General features: G+C 49.1%; 1 protein-coding gene across 4 annotated transcripts in view; it reads right to left on the reverse strand.

Moving 5' to 3' along the window:
- AFAP1L2 (actin filament associated protein 1 like 2) overlaps positions 1–14,449 on the reverse strand; it is a 90,849-nt gene that overhangs the window by 60,116 nt on the left and 16,284 nt on the right. The window lies entirely within an intron of this gene.

The raw sequence follows: 14,449 nt of genomic DNA on the forward strand, positions 1-14,449 counted from the left end.
GGGAAGCTGCCCAGGGACGGGTGGAGCACGAGGGGTGGAGGTGACCACAAGTGAAATAAGTCCATTTTTTTTTCTTTATTCTCCATATCTCAATGTCCAGAACAGGCCAAGGGTAACCAGCTCCGGAAGCTTTCAGAATGCCAAATACTTTTTCAGTGAATTCTTTTGTGTATTTATCTTCTGTTTTTATTCACTTTAAGCTTTTTGTGAGAGAAATGCAAGACATGCATGTGGCAAAAACTCTACGCATCAACACCAAGACAAACATAGGCAATGAAAACGTTCCTCCCATCTTAGAAGCCCCCAGCCTCAGCCCCCTTCCCAGCCGCCACAATCAACGGACTGCATATCCTTCCCGGAATTTCCTATGCACAATATTCCCATTAGAAAACATTTGTAGAAACCTGCAGATCAAGTTCTTTTATACAAGTCAGCTCACACCCTCTGCAGCACTGTGTATCTTGAACTTGTTGCCACCCCTGACAGCTTCGTGGTATCTCACTGATGGATACAACACGTTTTAAACTGTATCTTTCTGTTTATAAAATACAGCTCTTTCGCAAAGTTTGAGTTACAGAAAATACATGTGAAGGTAGAAAAACCCTTCGTAGCCCTCTCTTTAAAACTTGTGATACCAGAACTTGCAAGTTCCTTGAGCATTGCTGTTCCTGAATGGTGACATTGGCACATTTCATTGAGTGGCCAGTGCAGAGGTCAAGGGCAGCTCCCCCTCCTCTGCCCCCAAGCTCTGCCTGTACCCCCCTCCCCCATGGAAATTTCAAGGCTCCTGTCAGGGTGCTCATCTGACCACACCACCATCTCTTAATTCCCAGTAGCAAGATATTCTTGTCTCTTCTGGAACATTTCAATCAGTAGCATCCAGGATCACAGGGGATATACAGTCTGACCGGGATTCAAATAAAACTTCAAGGCCGCACCGGCCTAGTACTTGTAGGATCGGTACTTCTGATCTCGTGGAGTTAGGTGGCATGTCAAAGCGTGACGGCGTCCCACAGGAGTGCTCTTCTCCCGTCTCCCTCTCTGGGGTGTCCCCACCCAGGGCCAGGGAGGACATTTGGTTGGTTGTTTCACAGGCCTTCAGAGGCTCACTCCTCCCATCTCCCAGGCAACGCAAACCCAAACATCCCAGCTAATGTTACTGATTTGAAACGCCTGCACATTATCATTGGATTTTTCTGAAACTTGGTCATTTAAACTGGGGAGGGGGAAGTGTTTCTGGAAATTTTCTCTGAGAGACAAACAGCACAGCTGGCTCACCCTCTGGCACAGATCCATGATGCCAGGGGCAACAAGGCTTGCCCAGCAGGACAGAGGTCTCAGGGAGCGAGACATACGGCTTCATCCCCAGCTTGGTGTCTCCAAGGCGCCTCTGAGAGACTCCCTCCTCCCGGCTGTGGGATCCAAACGAACGCAGATGCTCTAACCCTGCTCCATGGAGGCAGCTCTGCTGCTGGCAGCGGCACACGCCCTCCAGATCAGTCCCCCATCTTCAGCAGCTCAGCAATCACACAGGAGCTGCCAGAGTCCTCAAATCACCCCCTCCACCTCCCCACAGCTGGAAGATTCTAGAAAAAAAATGCAGCTGTTGCAGCTTCTCCATCCTTGGAAAGAGCTTCCAAGTAGGAGCTGGAAGGAGCCCAGGGCGGATGCTGCATCCTGAAGAAATGCTTTCCTAGACAGATTTTAGGCGGGGAGGCTCGTAGGATGGGAAGGGATGATGGCGCAGGGAGTACGTGATGGGTCTACATCCGTTAGACAAGAAAGCACAGCTGTTGGCTAGAAGAGTGTCAGCCCCAGCCCACACGGTGCCTGCGTGCCACTCCAGGTTCACCCAAATGTCTAAGCTGACTCAGGCATTGCAGGCAGAACCATCTAAACAGTAGTCATCACACTTGAGTCCACGAGTCACCCAGAGCCCACCCATTCATTGCTTCTGAGCCATCTGAAACGGTCTTCGCATTTTTAGCTGGGCAAAAGAAAATCAAAAGGAAGATCTTTCCTGTTACATGAAAGCAATACCACATTCAGATCTCTGTCCATAAAGTTTGTTGGAACACAGCCATACCCAATTGTTTGTGTAATATCCATGGATGCTTGCACGCTGCAGTGTCAGGGTTGGGTCACTGCTCCACAGACCATGAGACTACAAATCTTAAAATATTTTGTCTGCTTTTCCCAGAGAAGTCTGCTAGCCCCTGTGCGAGAGCAGGCTAACGGGCAAAGTCATGGGTGTTATGCAGGGCTTACTCTCTTAAGAGAGAACGCAATGTCCACAAGCTTCATACTGACAAAACTCACAGCATCATGTGAATAACTGAAAAGGACACTGCAGAATCCAGTTCTAATAATGAGAAAGGGAATTTTTTTCTGGTAAGGAATACGATTTTATATAACTGGTGCTCAAAGTTTGGATTTTCTATCCTCAAATCGATTACAGATGTTTATTTGCAAACATTTTTAGCCTAAAGGCTATTGGCCGACGGGTGCCCGTTTGCTAACTTCTGCTCTAAGACAAAATGGAAAGCGAGTTTGATTTTCTAACTTCAGATTTCAGACCCTAAGTATCTCACTAGGAGTGAACATAAAAAGTCTACATTGGATTGGGAACATCGAAATGTCACATGGCTGGTTCTCTAGTTTCTCGACCTCCTGCAAAAAGTTACCCCCTTAAAGGAGTCACATACAGAATGTTCTGGAGCCATCTTCCAGTGGGAGGGATCATGTTTATTCATTGTTGAGTAAATCAAGAGCTAGTTGTATCAACGATGACCTAGACCCACATTCAAATCTGGCACCCGAATCTGCTGGGGGTGGCAAGGTTATAAGGATAGAAGCAAGTTGGAAAATGATCAGCCCTGAATGACTTTGTTTAGAAGAGAAGAAATAAATACCAAGTACAGAGTGAAAGCAAATCGTGAAACTAACGACGGTCCGAAGGCAACAGCTAAGCAGCATGTAAACCGAAGGATTTCACTGGATCCTAGCTGTGCTAGTCGTGTACATCTTTTTTTTTTTCAACCTGGGTAGAGAGTATTCAGTTCCTTCTACTCATAACTGAAGAACATCTACTCCCATTGCTCCCCTTGGAAAAGCTTCACAGCAATTACCTAACTGGAAACACACAGAGGACAGTCCTTCCGACCATCACAGGGGCTGAGCTGAGACGCCACTACAAATTCAGCCCCCAAAAGCACCATTGTTGAATTTGTTACATCCTGAACTGTCAGCACTCAATTAAAAACACACACAACTTCAGCACTGGGCAAGGGATAGGAATACTGAGAGCTTAAGAACGGGGAAGCTTGGGAAGAAAGACAGACCACCCAAGCAGCAATCAGCCAGAGGCTGGGAAACCACGAGAGCTTTCAGGCCCTCCGGAACACACCACCCACAGAGCCACGATCTAGAAGGGATGCGAGTGCAGTGCCCGGCAGATCCCAAAGGACTGGGCTGGGCACACCCTTCACCCGCCTGCCCAGTATGAGGCAGGCCAAGGACTCAATGTGGCCTTACACCTCACAAGCTTGTGACACACACCTGAAACACTGCCTTTTGTCCACAGTTTACTAACACACACTCACTGCCCTTCAGAATTCCCTAGTGAAAGCAGAAACATCTGATGGGCCACGTGTGAGCTGCTGCAGCTTCATCTTAGTACATGAGCAGTATGGTTCCAGGCTGTCTAAGATGCTCAGACATGTCTCCCCCAAGGCTCTCCAGTGACGCCAGGCCCAAGGCAAGGAGCAGATGTGACACATGACACATGGTATGTGAACGGCATCATGTGGGGACAACGACGTACTTCTTGGGGAGTGGACGTCACTGTCCATCAAGGTGCAGTGGGTAGGAGACGAGGCAGGCACATCTGCTGACCCTTTGCTGTACCAGACGCACTGTGTCATATGCCTTCCATATTGAATCAAGGGAGCAGAACTTCCTTATTAGGACTCAGCACTGCTGGGGTCCTGGTAAATGGCTGTCAACTGAACAGGGTATCTATTGTTTTCTACATTGTGATGAAAATTTTATCACTTATTTCTAAAAATATGTATTTATTTATGCAACAGAGAGGTACCATCTACTGGCTCACTGTGTGAATGACCAAGTGATCAAAACCAGGAGCCAGGAATCCAATCCCAGTCTCCCACAAGGGTCCCAAGCAACTTCAGCCATCACATGCTGCTTCCCAAGGTCAAGAGCCAAGAACAGGCATTTCATATGGTACATGGGCACCCCAATGGCCAAGCCAAACACTTGCCCTGCAACAATTATTTATTCTGCTCCCCTGGTCTAAGCTAAAACACACACACACACACACAGCCAAGAGGCATTTTTGTCTTCAAAAGCCTTCATTTCAAGTCAGCAAGACAGCTGTAAAACAAGTGGTGGCAGAAGAAGAGAGGAAACAAGAGGTGCTCAAGCAGAGAGCATCATACAGGTGGCCCCATTTCAGGGGGCTGGGGTGGGGAGGTAACTGGCTTCCTTCGGACATCTGAGCAGTTTTGCAGAGAGCTCAAATGCATCTTCTGCAGCATTTCTTTGTGCTTCCCAAACAGCTGAGTCACTGCCTTTCTAGTCTTCATTAGGGCCACGCCCACAGGGAGCTATGTCTCTATTTGCTAGGAAGCTTCTGGGACAGGGAAGGCTGCCACAGTCTGAGCCAGTCAAGGGAAAGGACTTTGGGTCACCGGGTGTTCTGGCAGGTGCATGAGGGCCCAGCAGGGCTCTGCTTGGGAAGTCCCCAATGCTGCGTGCTTCTTCAGCTCAGAGATTCACAGCTCTCCTCTGCAGTGCTGAGCAGGTTTCTAAAATCAACATTAGCCTTATATTGACATGCAAGATGGATTGGGACTTCTCACACTATTGATGCTTGCATCTGTTATTCTGTTAACTCCTTCCAGGCAGTGTCCTAGTGGACACAATGGAATCAAACAAACATGCAAAAAGTAGAGCCCTTTCCAGGACAATCTTTTCATGAATCAAGATTTCTGAAGTCTCCATTATCTTCATGATATCCCCACAGGCCAGGAGCCTAGAGATTGAGAATGTGAATAAACATCTTCTACTACAATGGTCTACAATTTTTACACAAGAAACAATCTTTCTTCATGAACCATTGTCAGTTTATTTCTCCTACAAATATACCATCTTCTGTATTGTCAGAGACCTCTCATGGAAGTTGATAGTTAAATGTAAATTACTTGCTCCCTAAAGGATCAAAGCTAAGGGCCTGGAAGGGGAGAAGCAATGGTGGCCAGTTCCAGCTTCCCAGGGTGGTCCAACAGGTCCCCAGAGAAGGCCCATGGAGAAAGAAGCTTGATTCTGGATATGCCAGAAGCTTGGCCGTCACTGAGGGAGCCTGGGCCAGTGTGTCCCAGATCTGTCAATCACCAGGAAGCTCCTATCCCTGGCCACATCCCCATGGAGAGTTCCTCCCCACCAGCTCTTATGTAAAGGTGATGGTTAAGACAAGTTAGCAAAATGGAGCTTTCCCAAACCAAGTCACACTGGCCTGGCCTAAATATCCTAGTTTCCCATGATATATGATATTGCCATTAATATAATAAAGAACAGGGCCCGGCGGCGTGGCCTAGCGGCTGGGGTCCTCACCTTGGACGCGCCGGGATCCCATGTGGGCGCCGGTTCTGGTCCCGGCAGCTCCACTTCCCTTCCAGCTCCCTGCTTGTGGCCTGGCAGGGCGGTCGAGGACAGCCCAGTGCATTGGGACCCTGCACCCGCGTGGGAGATCTGGGGGGGGGGGGGTTCCGGGTTCCCGGCTTCGGATCGGCATAGCACCGGCCGTTGCAGCTCACTTGGGGAGTGAATCATCGGACGGAGGATCTTCCTCTCTGTCTCTCCTCCTGTCTGTATATCTGACTTTGTGGTAGAATAAACAAATCTTTAAAAAAAAAAATATATATATATATATATATATAATAAAGAACAGGGAGTCGGTGCTGTGGTGCAGTGGGCTAAGCCATCACCCGCAGTGCCAGCATCCCACATGGATGCTGGCTCAAATCGAAGCTGTTCCACTTCCAGTTCAGCTCCCTGCTTCATGTACCTGGAAAAGCATCAGAAGATTGTCCAAGTGCTTGCCCCTGAAACTCACATGGGAGGTCTGGAAGGACCTCCTGGTTTCGGCCTGGCCTAGCCTTGGCTATTGTGGCCATTTAGGGAGTGAGCCAGCATCTCTCTCTTTCTCTCACATAAATAAATCGATGTTAAGAAGGGAGGAAGAGGAGAGAGCAGGTTATTCATTATCCAATGGACAAGTAAAACTAGAAAATTCCTAACATTAAGTAGATAGTCTTGGAGAATGCCAGAAACAGGGAGGGAGGGACAGACATTTTTCTTTAGGGAGAAGCCTGAAATATGGCAGCAACACAGATCGTATTTTGGTTATTTTCCGGCAAAACCCTGATTATATTTCTTGTTTCACGTGGGTTCACCTTAACTACACTGCCAGAAGAGAATGCTAGACAGTTACATGACGCTCTCCTAATCCCATCAGCCCCAAATTCTACACGTTCGACGAGTCTGGCAATATGGGTGGTAAGGAGGTCTCCGAGTAGACGAGTTCTCCCTGCCTGACAGCTCCCCGGAGAGCCGGAACCAGCCAAGGTCAAGGACTGGAGCTGCCTGGGAAGAGATGATGATTTCACTGGTTGGGACTTTATGGGGCTTTGTATATTTTCTGTGGCAAATACTTCTGCTATCCCCTTGCAAGGGGAGAAAAAAAAAGAAAACAAACTGCCAGTGATCTTGAGCCATGTGGTCTGGGAAGAAAACGCGGCCAGAATCAATCTGTACTTCTCCATTTTCTAGGGTTCTCGGGGCCACCGAGCGCTGAGTGGTGACCGTGCTCGATGTCCAGGCTTCACTGCAGATGTGGGCGTCCCAGGACTCACCCACCCGGGCCGCTCCAGCACGAGGGGCCGACTGCAGCGCCAGGCAGGACACTCAACGCAATTTCCCGCCATGTTGCCCTGGCATTCCCTCTCTCACAAAGCGTCCAGAGTGGCTCGTCTGGTGCTTTCTAGAAAGCTGTCACGTAAGTTTCTGTGACCAGACTTTCTCCAGGCTTCATTTCCTCACATACACACCGGGGGAGGAACGTCTACCCGCACAGACTTTGTAAGCGTTATTTAGGAAACCCATGTGGTGCACGTGTTATGGGGCACGGAAACCGAAGCGCTTTCTATTTACTTCCAGCTTCTAGCTGACATCAATGTGTTAGATTCGCCCAACCTCCGATCTACCACGACACATAAAGATCTAATAGATGCTTAGGTTGAGCACACTTTTAAAAGTGAAAGAACATGTTACCGTCTACATTAGAGCAGTGCCTCAGTGGCGCTTGGATAAACAGAAGATCAAGGGGAAAGACCACAGAGTGGACTTACGCATAAACCACAATTATGCATGCGGTACAGTACTAGCTGGGTAGATAACCAAAGCCCTTTTGGTACTCTGGGATAGCAATCTAGAAAAAACACAAATTGGGGCTCCTATGGTGTATCTTATTAGACATTTTAGATGGTTCGATTTTACACAGTAGGATGATAAACTGGTACAGTCATTTCGGGGAAAGGGGCTAGCTGAACTTGAAATGACGAAGCACGGTTCCCATATGATCCAGCAACCGCAATCAGAGCTATGTGAGGGCAGAGAGCCAGATATACTCAAGAGAAGTAAAACCATGGGCCCATATTCAAAAGTGCAAATGAGCAATTACTGCAGGATTATTAACAGCCAAGAAGTAGACAGAACCCAAATTTCCATCAATGAACAGAAAAACATTCACGCATTTCCACCGGAAGGAATATTATTCAGCCATAAAATTGGATGAAGTCTTCATACACATTTTGACTTAGACTGAGCCCTGAAAACATTATACCACAGAAGTCAGGTACGTGAATTTCATTCATGTCCAAGCTGAAAACAGGGAATTCTACAGAAACAGAAAGCAGATTTCTGAGGGTGGGGGTTGCTTAGCAATGGAGGGAGGGAGAGGCGACTGTCACAAAGCTTAGGGCTTCGGTTTTACGTTAGAGAGGCTGAAAATGGCCTGGAAGTGGCTGCAGTACTGGTTCTGCTCGTCTGTGAGTACGTCATGAACTGAACTACGCCCTTTACTAGGACATGTGAATGTCATCTTGATAAAGATGTTTTGAGAAATGCAGCAAACAAAACAGGAGACTTAAAAGGTACAATTTAGGGAGAAGACTTTCTAAATATAAGCAAATTCTGGGGTTGTAAAAAAGAGACAGATCTGACTAAAAATAAAGTAGGAAAAAGTTCCCACTTTTAAAAAGTAAACATAAAGGCAAGTCGGAAGACAAGACACTTGAGGAAGTGACCGCCTCTCGGATCCAAGTGCTCAATTTCCTTAACACGTGAAAGTTCCCAAAAAATTGATTTTCAAAGATAAGAATCTGGGGTAAGCAATGTGGCACAGCAAGCTAAGCTTCTGCCTGGGACCAAGGCCTACTTTCACTTTCCCATTCAACTTCCTACTGATGTGCCTCCTGGAGGCAGCAGGTGATGGCTCAAGTCCTTGCTTTCCCTCCACCCTCATGAGAAACCCTCAGAGTTCTCAGCTCCTGAGTGCAGCTATGGGCATCTGCAGAGCGAGCCAGCCAATGGAGATCAATCTATTCTTATCCACTCTGTTGCTTTGCATTCCAAATAAACTTTTCAAAAAGGCCAGTAATCCTACAGAACACTGCCTAATGTCTACAGAGTGCACACCCACTCACACCCACACTCCTACACACGTGACGAGATGTTCAACGTCACTCAAATAAGTGCAAATGAGAAACAGATACCTTTGTCTACTCTGAGGTGTGTAGACCAGAAAGTCTGAAATCTTTTTGTTTCAATGGAGGTTTAATGAAACAGACTGATGAGATTTTAAAAAGGGCCTAACCTCTCAGGGGAGCAAGTTGGCAACATCTACAAAAAAAGCAAACCCAAGCCTGTGTGATCCTGCAACACCGTCCTGAGGGTTCTATGCTAAGACATTCTTCATGTGTCTGCATTGACCTAGACACAAGGAAATTTATGGTGACACAGTTTGCTGTAGTAAAGGATTGGGGAAAATATTAAATGCCCAGGAGATATGAATGGGGTCATCTCCAAGAAAATACAGCCATTCCCTGGAGAACGACCTCCAGCCAGCTCCACGGGGGGGTGTGCCATCGGTCAGAGAGGCAGAGTCCTCAGAGGTGGCTGCTGGCACATGGGTGATTTTAGAAGCACCCACAACAGGCCGGACTGGTGCCCCCATCAGAACCAAGGTCAATGAAGAGGGTCCTGGGGGGGGTTACTTTGTATTGTACTCATTCACTTTGCACAAGTTTGCTTCACGAGGATTGGAAAAGAACAGAAGGAAGGGACAGGACAGGAGGAAGGGACGGGGAAAGATGGGATGGAAGGGGAGGTGGAGAAAGAGGAAGGGAAGAAAGGAGAAGGGAGGGAGGATGGGGGGAAGGAAGGAGGTGAGAAGACCGGAAGAAGCGGTTAGGATCATCAAGGGGTAATCTCCGGAGGTGCAGAGGATTTCCGAGGTTTATACATTCTCTGGTACCAATTTCTGCTACATACACATATTTTACAAGCACGTATGACTTTGTTCTAAATACCCAGATATGAAATCACTCCGCTGAACCCCTTAAAGAGTGAAATAATCATGTAAACATGCAGCTGTTGTTGACTATCCTGGATTACTTAACTCCATCTTGGAAAATATAAAACAGCAAGACGAAAAGCTAGTGATGCCCAGTCTGGCTTGACAGCATGGAAATCTGGCCTTTTATCTTTGCCCTGGAAAGTTGGGGAAGACCCAGCGTGAAAGCGGGCTGGACCTGGTGAAGGTGGGGCTGTGGACCTCTGAGCCAGAGGCTGCAACCAAGCCCCAAGGTCAAAGTTCTCTTAGGTTCCACCAAACCCCCAGATATCCTCTCTGCTCGGTTGTCATCCTACCTCCCACCTGGACACAGGGAGAAAGGAGCAGACAGAGCAGGGCTGGCAGTGGGGCCCTGTTCCCTCTCGTGCTGGCCTGTGCTTCCATGTCTCTCGGCCCTGGTGCCCTGGTTCAGTCAATGTCATCGGACATGGCCACAGGCTCTGCCCTAGAATGAAATATGCTCCAGTAGCCAATGACCTGACAATGACTGCAGGTTTTGAAATCTGTGTGGAGGATGAGCCATCATCCTGCAAGCACACTTCCAGCAGAGCATCTGAGGGTAGGCCCCTTCACACCCACCATTCACTCTGTTCTTGGTGCCACGGACCCCACCCCTTCCTCTGCCTCTGTCTCCAGTCACTCCGTGGCTGTGCAGGCCTTCCTTGCTGAATCAATGACTCTTGTCTTGGTGCTGACGCCGCTCCTACTGATGAACCAACTTCATTGGGAGTGTGTGCTGAGGGCTCTCTGAGAGAGGCCATTGTTCCCCCGCACTTGTCCAAAGCCTCCATTTAGGGCCGGCTGTGAGCGTGCCTGGAGGACATTCATCACCAGGAACAGTTGCCAGCAAGAGAGAGACAGCTGTTGGGCTCCTATGGCATGTGGCTGAACGGAGCCCATGGTGAGACCGAGTTCTCAAGTGACCGCATCCTCCCTCATCTTTCCTTCCAAAGCTCAAGGAATAGGAAAACATTCCCTTTCCCTGCCAAGCCAGAGCTTGCCATCATCCCACCAACCACGTAGCACCTAGGGCACCCTGGGCGCAAGCCAGGACTCCCTAACCCCTTACATCCAGGGCCACAGGGACAGAGGTCCCCCGAGTCATGGCCTACCCCACCAGAAGCTGCAAGCTGTGCCTACATGACCCAGGACCTTGCCTTCTGGTCCATGACTGCCCACGTCTACAGTCCTGCTGGGCCCACAAGCTTACTAGGGCACTGGAAGGCTCCAGGCCTGGTTCAAAGAGGGCAGACAGGAGACGCCAACAGAAAACTCCTGGGTATTTTCAAGAACAAACTGAATGCCTGCCTATGTCCTGAACACTCTGCTGTACATCTAAGGGCTATACAACCAGCCATGGAGACAAGACAGGCACACCTTGGACAGAGACCCCAGCAGCCAGCACACAGTGTAGTGGTATCTGGCTCACACACGCAGTTTGAGGGCTTGGGGGCAAACCTGGTCAAGGAAGACTTCTGGGAGGAAGCTGGTGGCTGCTGATGGTATACTTACCTGTCATAAGGAACAGCGTGAGCCAAGCCCGGCTTGACCAGCTGGGGACATAAGGGAGATGTCTGCAGCTCAGGCATGCCAAGTGGCCCCTAGGAGTAAAACTATATGCAAAGGTGTTTTTAAAAACCATAAAGCACTAAGCCAATCTAAAGGTAACCCTAGGGCTGCAAATTTCAATTCCCGACTAAGGAAGTCCAATATGGCACCACAGCCATTGCAAGCTGCTCCTCACTACTTCTCAGTCCTGGGGTGCTAATGGCTTCTGGTCAAGGAGACCCAGACCATGTGTGAGACCATCTGATGAGCTGAGCAGTTACAGGAAAATCCATTTTATCAGGCTGGGGCTTTCTCTGAGCCACACTGAGAAATTATCCCTCCCCATGAGTGGGGCGTACACTAACACACCTGAACTGCATCTAGGGGACTTGACACCCCATTGAACTTCAGATCCAAAAGGGGGCTGCAGGCCAGGTTTGAGGCCATGTGCGAGTGCAGATCATGTCCAGCTCCATCAAGCTAGCCCGGGCAGCAGCATGTGCTCTAGCGCCCAGTGGAGCTGGGCTTGGCCCCTCCTGGGCTGGCGGCAAGCTTCCGCTTACACCGCTGTCTCCCATCTTCTCCACCCTCAGAGCACAGATAACACTCAACAAGAGCCCCGCCTCCTTGCCCCACGCCCAGTTCTGATTCTGCCGGCCTGGAATAAGATGAAAGTGTCTCATAGAAACGCCTTGGGAAGCCTTCTATTAACATTCTTAGCTCAGCTTAGTTCAGCCTAACAAGTCCCTGCATTCCAGGGGGTTCTCCCTAAGAGAAGTAAGGCCAAGAATGCCAATGGAAGATTCCAAAATGCTTTTCCTATAGGGTCTGCCTAAGGTTCCTACCACCTTGGGGAGGCTACAGGTACCTATGGAGAGTGGAAGTTGAGTAGTTCAGGCTCAGCAGCCCATTGGCATGAACCAAGGCATAGAAAGGGTCCAGTGGAGGGATGCTAATGACACGGTCACTGCTGGACATGGGCTGTGGGCCTGCAAACCCACCCAGCTTCAGGCTCTCTGTCAGGGAGGACTCCTGACTACCTCCTGGGGATTATTTGTGGAGGGAAACAATAAAACACATTTTAAAATAAAAGGTAAGAGGTATTGGTATTTAGTGTTTTTAATCATTGATCTTGATGCTCCAATGACTTAGAAAAAGGAAGCAGCCTCAGTAGAGCAGGAATGATGAAGGGCCTGGGTGAACAAGGCGAGCCCTCCCCTGGCAAAGACGGTGCTAGAAGTGGAAAGGAATGAGAAGTACACACGCCACGTAGCCCTGTACTACGTGGGCAGCAGCCAGCACTGCACTTGCCCCACCTCAGTGCCCTTAAGGCCTAGGAGTTCCTTAGACCCAGTGGCATCCCATGGCCACCCCTAAAGCCATAGCCAAGGAGTGACCAACAACAGTACATCCACAAGGAGAGGTCCTTGAGCAGGTGCAACTAGTGTCCAGGAATCGGGGGCACTGCCCTGGAACTGGAGGGGCTCTCCTCCTCCATGCCTTGCAAAATGAGTGCACTGGCACTGTAGAAGGTCACCCCGGCCCGGAAAGGTCAGTTGGCTTTGGGACTGACATGCACTTAGATGGCCGAGCTGGATCCCTTCTCGAGCCTTCCTTCCCTTTCCCCTGTCATCCTGTACCTATCTGCTCATCAGTCAGACCCGCACCTGGGTCTCCATAACCAGAAACCATAAACACTTCAGGGCTGAGAAGTAGCAAGGAGCAACTTGACAATAACTATGGTGGCCCCATGGCCTTCCCTTAGCCAGGAATTGCAATTTTTGGTCCAACAGTTCCCTTTAGGTTTGTTCAGTGCTTTATGGATTATGAAACACATACATGCAGTTTCACGCTGATCCTCCAACCAGATCAACACAACATGAGGCGAGTAGTTACTAGAGATGCCAATGTGATCATGAGGAACACCACATCCATACTGATGGGTTCACAAACCAGAAGCACCTTTCCTTAACGGGTCAGCTGCCCTAAGCTGGCAGGGGCAGCACCACCAAAAGCAAAGGCTGTGGGCAACAGAAACAAACATGGCGGAGCCATAGAAAAGTCAGCCTTGTATCTTCTTTCACTCCACCCACCACCACCAACTGTGCCATTTGGTGCTGGTTCGTGGGGAGGTGCTCAAGTACAAAGTTGTACTCAGTCCTTACAAACCTCCAAGGAAGAATGTATCAGACACTTTGTCCAGAAAGAATAAGCTATTGCCTAGAGTGGAAAACATCAAGGCTTGACTGAGCCAGGTCCATATAAAGCCAAACTAGGCAACTTGAGAACACTGTTGGGTTCCCTACAAGCAAGCACAGACCTCAGACAAGCTGAAAGGCAGGGAGCAAGGAAAGGCCCAATGCCTCTTTTCTTTTTAACATCTTTCTTTGAGAAGCAGAGAGGAAGTAAGGGAGGGAGAGAGAAAGAGAGAAAAGGCACTCCCATCTCCTGTTTCATCCCCCCCCAGTGCCTGCAACAGCCCCTGGCCAGAAACACAATTTAGGTGTGCCACACGGAGGAACTCAATTCCTCGAGCCATCACTGCAGCCTCCCAAGGACCCCACCACAGGGAACTGGAGTCAGAACATAGTACCCAACCCAGGCATGCCAATACGGGCCACAGGATCAGCATATTAACTGCTAGGCTAAACTCTGGCCTCTCGATGCTGCTTAAACGAAAAAAGCAGATCTGAATCACTGGGTGCTTCAGAGGCCATGTGCCTGCTCAGCTCTCAGCTTTGTCTGGTGGGAAGGATGCAGGGTCCTACTATCTCTGCCATGGAGAGGTTGTATGCTGGAGGATTCCACCACCCCTTTTCATGGCCTCAACCCCGTTCCGTAACAGGACAACTGGCACAAGTTGATAGCACCATGACCTCTAGGGAGAAAGGATTAAAGAAGACATTCTTTTAGGCTGTACCAGGATTTTTTCCCCTATTTAAACTACTGTTTGTTTTTTTTAAAAGATTTTATTATTATTGGAAAGCCGGATATACAGAGAGGAGGAGAGACAGAGAGGAAGATCTTCCATCCGATGATTCACTCCCCAAGTGAGCTGCAACGGGCTGGTACGCACCGATCCGAAGCCAGGAACATGGAACCTCTTCCGGGTCTCCCATGCGGGTGCAGGGTCCCAATGCATTGGGCCGTCCTCAACTGCTTTCCCAGGCCACAAGCAGGGAGCTGGAT

The sequence above is a fragment of the Ochotona princeps genome, chromosome 13 (genome assembly GCF_030435755.1).
Source record: "Ochotona princeps isolate mOchPri1 chromosome 13, mOchPri1.hap1, whole genome shotgun sequence".
NCBI lineage: Eukaryota > Metazoa > Chordata > Mammalia > Lagomorpha > Ochotonidae > Ochotona > Ochotona princeps.